Source organism: Mytilus edulis, chromosome 7 (assembly GCF_963676685.1).
Source record: "Mytilus edulis chromosome 7, xbMytEdul2.2, whole genome shotgun sequence".
Classification (NCBI taxonomy): domain Eukaryota; kingdom Metazoa; phylum Mollusca; class Bivalvia; order Mytilida; family Mytilidae; genus Mytilus; species Mytilus edulis.
The window spans coordinates 68,012,938-68,022,610 of NC_092350.1; positions in this window are offsets into that span (position 1 = coordinate 68,012,938).

Sequence of the window (9,673 nt, forward strand, 5' to 3'; positions counted from 1 at the left end):
TGTAAACAAAAATCGTCATTGACCGCATTCTAATTTTTAAAACAAATAATATGAAGTTTTGTTAATTTATCGCTACAATACAGAGACATTATCATATATGTTAGATGCATTTCAATATAAAACATAACATTTTAAACAAAAGCCAGATTTAACATATTCGTGTGTAAGATTCTAAAAATCGTACTGATTCACACTACATAGGAAATCATGACCTACATGTATTTGTATTCGTTTTCGTGTTACATGTACATGTATCACGATTTCTTGCTCCCTTCGTGTTCGTTCTTATTTTTTTTTACATTTATGTATTCCATTTACTCCATAAAATTATCAACTAATAACATATTCTTATATTCTATTAAATAACATCCACGTATCTACCAATTGGGTCGGGTGGGGAGTGGGAGGGGATAGAATTATATCATGATTATCTGTTAAAAAAATGATAAACTAATTAAAAGCAAATCATTATAAGTATTTCATTCAATTATTGCGAAATCAGGACCCGAATAATTAAACCCGTGTTTATCGTTAGGTGTCAAACATCTGATTGCTGTACTTATAGTCTGAATGTACTTAAATTGTAGTCGTGTTTACTGTTTATAGTCAAATCGATAGGGTTATTTGAGAGAACAACATACATTTTTTTTTACTACAAAATCCCAAAATGAGTAATCATTGTTTCAAAGAGGCAATACATATACCTTATGCTGTTAAAATGTATACAGATTCTATCAATATTAATATTGTCTTTATGAATACCTAACTATAGAAAGATATAACAGTTCTATTTTGTAAATCATTCATAGTACAGATATGTTAATACTCAAAATATACATGTACTAACTAAAGGGTGTTATAAACGCTTCTCTACATAACTGCGAAGCCTTTGCTCAATATAAAACATAGTGACAGAAAACAAAAACAAACTCACAGTGTATGCCTAAAATCGGTAAAACTATTGGTTCCATCTTCTTAAAAACAAATGAAACATGTTAAAAGATGGATATCAATAAGCTTCATGTGCCAAGTACAAAAATGTATTTCAGATAAAAACGCTCACTATTAGTACCTCCCAACACTAGATTTATATGTAAGAAAAGAATGACAGAATCGAATGTTCCATGAAAAAAATAAAAAATGTTAAATATCAGTTTGAATTTTTATTAGTCCTGGTACAATTGGACATGCATTGCGATCGAATGAACTCCGTTTGAAAAAAGATACTCGCTTCGTCAATAAATATTCAATATATTCATGCACGGATAACTTACCGACAATGCGGTAGACAATTATGCTGATTATCCAAAAACAAATTTCAACAAGCGATAAAAAATTAAAAAACATAATGTAAATGGTAGTCATATTGGATATACGAGGATATACGACATTTACACAAATTTAGTAAATTTAGAAACTGGCAATATCAGTGTATTTAACCGAAAGCAAAAGCATCGTTTTGGTACCAAAATATAAAATGAAAACAAAATATTACAATTGTTAAATTAAGCACTTTGTGGTCTATGTGTTAGTATTGTTTTATGTTAACTTACATTCCGCAGCTAACCTATAATACAACATATGACAAATGATAAACCACATCTGGAAGTCCATTCTGTTCTGTATGATGTGATATGATGAGGAATATAAATATTAAAAAAGTTGTTCAAGAATAGGACACTGTTTTTTTTAAACAAACTACTGACAAAGTCTTGTTCTAGAAACATGATAAAAACGAGCCTATAATTTAATATAAAAATCTATTGTGTTGATGTCATTCACTGTGCCAGTTTTCTGAGGTGTATCGCATGATTAAATATACCTACCGTGTTTAAAATACTTTATCTTAATTTACAATGCATTGCATTGCCCCTAATGTTGAGCCCGTTAACTGAATGCGTTTTACTGGATAGTGATATTGCGTCGTTAAATTATAAGAATTTGGGAAAATACCATTTATGTATTGATCGTTTTTTTATTCGTAATAATGAACCTCAATAGATATTTGGATTATTCAAAAATTTAAACGTACTGACTGTACTAATTACAAGGGAGATTCAAATAACCGTGCGTATGATTAAATATACAATATAACAAGAAATTATCAATAAAATTATCAGAAATTTAAATTCAGTTTTATTTCGACAACAATACATAATTAAAGGAATGCGTGTGTAAAATACGCGTTGCGTTTTAAGAATACCAATTTTTTGGTATATCTTTCCATTTTAAGGAGGTACTTATGTGAGGTTTTGAAAATGTGCATCAAATGTTCGGACACCTTAGGGGTTTTTCAACGATACAGGGTAAAATATTTTGCCCTCATTCCATCCAGTTTTCATTTCATAAAAAAAACTTGATTAACTCATAAAAGTCACTTGCCAAAATTTCGATAAGAGACAAAAATGAAACCAATGCAAATAAATATATAAGTAAACTGTTAAAACTTCTACGACGTAAGAAATCCTGCGCTTTTCGTCACAAAACCAGAGGTTAAAAAAAGTCAAGGTATATAAGGCATGTCGAGGGTACCTACTAACGTCTGACTAAAATTAAAGACTAGGCTAAACAATGAACTGGTTTGCAAATTCGAAACACGAGATACCTTGGGTCTCACTGTTAATTTATCAAAGCATATTAATGCACAACATAGATACATAAAAAAATGTTACAGCTGCAAAACAACTATGGTGTCATGGGTTTTCAGTGATATTCCTTTTTGTGAAGATTGAGATATGTGCTCTTTGTTATCCCATTAATAATAATTTAAGAATATGATATAAAATAATATAAAAAGATAAAACTGTGTAACAGTAAGTGTCTGCATCAAAACGACAATATATTAGCCTTCTTTTTGTAAAGCACTATAACTATATTGTGTTAGCATATCGATAAATCTATGATAAACGAAGTTGGATTCCTATTATATTCTGGACATTTGATACCAATATAGATTCAAGAAGATGTTTGAAGTATAGGCCTTTCTGCATTATCGAGGAAGGAGATTATAACGTATAACAAATATAAAGTTTATCATTGAAAGTTATGTAAAGGAGTAGACACTGTAGTTGAACCTTCCACACTCCTGTACATTCTGGTCAGATAGAATAAAGCTGTTTTACCTTTAACAACAATATGAATACTGTTGCTCATAAGCTACATCCACATGGGCCTTTTCAGAGTGTCTGAAGTTCAATTATTCAATAAGTAGTTTATCAAAGAGTTACTCTCTCACTTTCATGAGCAGTAAAAACGATGTATGTAACGGGTTTTTTTAAATATCCAAATAACCTAATGTGAATTATAAAATGCATAAATCCACATCGATGTTTCGAGTTGAACATACAAACACACATACACACAAAGAAAACATATGAGTAGAAAGAAGATCATGCAAAATTGTATACACGGTTACTGTTATAATATGGATTGTATTTTCTGAAGAACAATATTACATATATACAATTAGAAATGTATGCCGTTTTCCTTGGCAATTATGTTTTCAAAACAATACATTAGCAGTCAAGCCCAAAACAAAAGGTCAGACACAGACGGAATGAAAAAAAGGATATGCCACGTGTCAATAAATAAAACCATATCATACAATATCGTATGAAAAAAAAATTCCTGGTACCATGAAACAAGTATTGGGATTGAGTAGAGTCCTATTGATAACAGAACAAGATTTGTTTATAGGTAATCAATTGCTGTATGTATGGATACCTCGCCGATAATACGTTAAACAATAATGTCAAAAAGCGAAAAAAGGAACAACGTCAATGATAATAGAAGTAAATTCAAAGTTAAAGTAACTGCCATCAAAAGCTTAGTATAATTATATATTACAATAACAGTAGAGTAAAATTCTGTTTATAAATATTGATATATCTTTATATTCGGCATTTTGCATTTGATAAAATATTTAGAACCTCTATGATTTTCACTTTTAAATTCTAAGTTAATATTGACAATAGAATAATATGACACCTTGTATTTGAAAAAAAAACAATGATTAGACAATTTTTAAACAGATCGGGAACACTACCTTATAAGGATAGGCTAACATAGCGTACTATGTAATTGATAGTACAATTGTTTATAAACGACGCAATTTAATTTACCTGGGTTTTAAACAAATGCAAAGGACAACTACGTGTTCAAGGTTTTTACAATCAATCACGTGTTATTTACTAAACTATTTATATGTGTATGCATAGTGGAATAAACCATTTCGATTAGTGTTTCATCTTTTATATTATTTATACATCACCAGCCCATGAGTCAGCACTTTGGTGTTGACATGCATATCAATTATTTGGTAATTTTTATAAATTTCCTGTTTTCAAAATTATGATTTTTTTTAAAATAATAAGAAATTTCTTATCCTAGGCATAGATTACCTTAGCCGTATTTGGCACAACTTTTTGGAATTTTTGGTCCCCACAGCTCTTCAACTGTGTACTAATTTGGTTTAATAACTATTTTAATTTGATCGTCACTGATGAGTCTTATGAAGACGTCACGCGCGTCTGATGCATTAAATTATAAACCTGATACCTTTGATAACTAATTACAGTCCGTAATGTAAAGTATTTAAATCTTGCTCAGATTCTAAAATAGTTACGTAGAAATGAGTGAATAAGTTTCCAAAAGAGAGCAATTGATATTATTGATGATTGATTAAGAGTTCAGAATTTCGTCCACAAGATAGCAACGCATCAACAGCGGAAACTACAATTACCCAGAAAATATCTTATTCGGATAGTTGACATCGAGTGGAGTGTGATGTTTGTAAAAAATAGTGTGTCATGTCAACCTTGTTATAACTCTATAAAATTACAAAAAAAATCTGTCAAAACGTATTACTACATATGTTTAATAGGATCATATTAAAACATGATTTCTATCAAGTTTTTATCTATCAAGTTTTTGTTTTACCTGTGCACTTTATTATGGAAGCTCGTGTCATCATGAATGTTACATTTCATTGTAAAAGAAGGGTACATTTCAGATTAACGCGAGATTGCTGGTAGCCAATCGAAATAACGTATCATAACGAAAAATGTTTGCAATGTACTTATCTCCTATTGAAAGAAAGCAGGACAAACATAATTCAGTCTGAAATGTCTACGAAACTTACAATCTGATAAAAATTATAACCTGTCGAAACTCGCCTACTCGTCAAAGTATACCGCATTCCTCAACATATGCAACATATGCAGATGCATATACACTTCAAAAGAAGATATTTGATAACTGGGTAAGCAAGTCATTTAAACAACCGTCTACTGTAAACCTGTAAAACTACTTTCAAGTTTGCCAAAACTTTTAAATATGTTGTACATCGTTATTTTCAAAACACGTCATACTGTCTATGCTTATATAAGTTTTTTAACATGACTTGTTAAGGTTTTGTCTATCAAATTATAAACATGTGACATGCACAATTGGTGTCTGGTTTGATGGTATCTTTCCTTTCAAAGTAATAAAATGATTTTATTTGGGACAACATCCCTAATGCGCCTCGAAATGAGGAACTCAAAAGTCACGTGTAAAGAAAAAATCTCTGTGTAGTGATATTGGACATGTTTCTATTTTTAACAAATGACTGAACTTAATTATTTGTGGTGATTAGGAAAGTAAAGGAACATAAAATAAATGTGTAAAAACTATGGAGCTATTGAATGTGTTCAAAGTATTAAATTTTCAAAGAACTTATTGTGTTAAAAAGGGGATATTTTACCACAAGGAGCCGCATCACAAAAGGATGTTCGGGGTTTGCTAATTTACGAAAAAATAATCTCACTTCGTACCCCGAAAATTTAACCACATATGTGAAAATGTCACAGTTTCGAAACGAGCTATCATACATATCCAAGTTTACGATATGGACTGAGCTACAGGAAAAAACGTTACCATTACCGCCTATGTAAAAACAATTAAAGATATTGAGCCAATTTGTCGTTCTATAAAATATTTTGAAATGCTAGGGGACATGGCAATTAAAGCTTGTAAATAGGGGGGGGGGAAATGGGGGGAGACAGTTTTGATTGTTTAACTTCTGGGGATGTTCACTTTGTATGCCTTACAAAGTAATGTTGTATTGTTACTGTAGTATAATATACAACTATTGGTGGCCAAGAGCGCTGTTAAAGATGCAGTGAGCCGATAAAGACATAGATACATAGTGGGAGTGTGACATCAGGGCGACTTGGTTTTGCAACATTCAGCAACCATTATGGCAGTCAACAGATGCTATACAAAGAAGTGAACTTGTTCAGGAAGAAGTTCATCGTGGAAAACAAGAAGATCGACCAGTAAGAGCCGTCAGTATGAAACAACAATGGCAATATAACAGGTTTTGTCGTCTTGCAGGACAGCTTTGAAGGATGGTAGATACACATGGGGTCATGACCAAGTACTTCGAGAAATAGCAGCAGTCACACAGATAACGAAGATGACTATAATTGAAAATTGAAAAGGGACCAAAGTTCATCAACTATATCAAAGGAGGCGGAGAGTCATGAACATATACATACAATAAAACCAGTGGTATTGTAGCAACAGCAAATGACTGGGAGATGCAAGCCGACGTTGGGGGAAAGATAACCTTCTTGAGAGAGGTTATAACAACAAACCCCTAACCAGACATTGTGCTGTGGTCCAGAATCAGTAGATAGGTAATTCTTGTAGAGCTAACCGTGACATAGGAAACCAGACTGGAAGAAGCTCACGAGAGAAAGCTTCCCAAGTTCCAGGAATTGTTAACAGACATCCAAGAGAAGAGTTGGAGGACATGGTGGTTTCCAGTAGAGTTAAGTTGTCAACGCTTTGTTTCTCAATCATTGTGGAGAGCCTTGGGGTATGTATGCCTAACTGGACCAGGAACAAGAAGTTTGGTTGGAAAAGTTGGGAAACAGGTAGAGTAAACTTCTGGTTGGGTATGGAGGAGGAGATAAGAGTAGTGAAAGACCTAACTGGTTCCTGGCTGAGTCTGATGAACTCAGTCGGTGCACCCCTGTAGATTTCATGGACAACACCGAAACAGTCTAAGAGAGGGGACCCACCTGATGAAGGATCCAGCTGAGCAGTGGAAACCATACTTGGGGTAATTATAAATGTAATCGTTAATCAGTTGTAATTGATTACAATTTTTCAAATAATCATTGTAATCATTAATCAGCCAAAAATTCTGATTACATGTAATTTAATTCAATCAATTACTTTTAAAAATACCCTGTGATCCAGATTACTTTTTGATTACATTCTGATTACAATGAAAAAAATCTAAAACTATGTGTATGGTTAATAAATGAATCTTTAATATAAAGTATTCATATAAATAAATATTTAAAATGTTAAAATAGTTTTGTTTAGTTAAAGCATGTTATTGATTTGTATAATGCATTAAAAAACAAGAATGTGTCTATAGTACACATATGCCTCACTCGCACTATCATTTTCTGTGTTTAGTGGACCATAAAATTGGGGTAAAAACTCTAATTTGACATTTAAATCAGACAGATCACAGGAATCATGTATACTAAGTTTCAAGTTGATTAGACTTCATCAAAAACGACCTTGACCAAAAACTTGAACCTGGAATTTACACTATCATTTTCTATGTTCAGTGAACCGTGAAATTGGGGACAAAACACATAGGATCTGGCATAGGGCACATGTGTTCTGAGTTTCAAGTTGAATGGACTTCCACTTCATCAAAAACTACCTTGACCAAAAACATTAACCTGAAGCGGGACGAACAAACGGAAGGACGAACAAACGAACGCACAGACCAGAAGACATAATGTCCCTCAACGATCGTATTTGGGCATTATAAGTGTTACAGTATTGAAAGGTTATCTATAGCATAAGCAGAGACATATAAAACAATAATGTCTCTGGCCTTAGTAAAATAAATTGTTCATTATATTCACAATTCAAAGCTGTACATATATATATATATATTTGATAGTTACTGTTATATTCAAGTATTTGTTTTGCTTTAACCCTTAAGGGCATCCGATACAGTTTCAAGGGAGTTCACTCTTGGCGCGACTTTAAGCGTTTGAATTCCCGCAAGACGTCACTTTTTTGCGGGACGTAATGCGTGTAATTTTCCGTAATAAGAAACGTAATGTGGATTTTCGCTGCTCCGATTTCTGTTTCTCCCGCAAGCTAACTCCTACGCCATTAATATTAGGGCATTTGATTATAACAGGATAACAGTGTAATATAATCATAAGAAATAAAACACATGACTGCTTCTTTTTAATTGATTTCAAAAGAAGAGTTTATGCAACATCATGATGAAGTTTGATCTTGTATCAATAGGTTATTGTAATTATCAAAACATTAGTTTATGACATGACAGACGAGGTCGTGTGCCGTTTCAACTTATGCTCATATACGCGTTCGTCTGTTTCGTTATGATTTACGTCATCTGCTGGTGTGTTGTACAATTTATTAGACATACTTGGTAATTGATTTTCATTGATTTGACAACAACCTGATATCAAAATAATATGACTAACCGAATTAAATGGAGGCTGCATACATAATATATACGAATCAAAGAAGATATATGTTGAACGTTGTTTATGCACACTGATGGATTTTTGAAATCTTACATCATATTTTACAATGTCTGTTGTTGGCGGTTATTGATTAATTTTTTATCAAAACCTCTGTCTTAGGTACAGAGAGCTTTCACAAAGCTGCTGCGAACAATTATGTGTAATGTCAACGGATCAACGCAGGTTTTCGTATTAATGAATGTTATAAGTTATCATGGTTTTGACCCAACTAACATGAAAGCCCGAACCGTTCAACAATTTTGGACTCCGTCTAAATAATCATGCTAGTTGGGTCAAAGCATGATAACATTTTTGTGCGGTTATGCTAACCGTATTAGGTATATAATTAATGAAACGCTTAATACACAAGTGTCCTAGATTTCTCTACGCAACATTCACATGTTTACTCCGACCACTGACCGTACGTTTGTTCCTCACTTTTAATGTGTATGTTCCTCCCACTAATCGTGTAAGATATTGATCTATTGATTGTCCATGCAGTGCATAGTTCATGTGTTTTTATGCCGACTAAATGTTGAGTCTGGTAAATCAAGGAAGCAGCACACAGTCATTGAATGAATCATTGCAAGGTATTAATCTAAATGAACTCTTTAACGATTTTACTGAAACTGCCGTAAACATAAATCGTACTACACTTTGTCCACAAGTTTTCAACAATAGTCCCGTAACTATTGTTTATTAAAAAAGAATGACTTCATTTTTAAAAGAAAGAACAGGTCTGATAGTTTTAGAACATATTTTTATTTACCGTTTGGTTTGATGTGATCGGGAGCATTTCACTTTATTTCATTCCATCTTATATAGTTTTTACTTATTTATATTTTTAATAGTTTTCTGGACGAAACACATGTTTTTCAAATCTGATTTTACTTTAATGTTTGTATAATATAATAGAGAGATGTATAAATATATTTCATTTTGATTTTTCTAGATTGCGTCATGCATGTATAGATTTCAACCAGTGGAATTTACCACATGCGGACCGGATAACAGGTCAACCTGCCTTATCTAGGGCAATACACGAAGGTTATCACAAGAAAGCGTATACCTTACTTTGTTCTTTTAATAGCAAACAC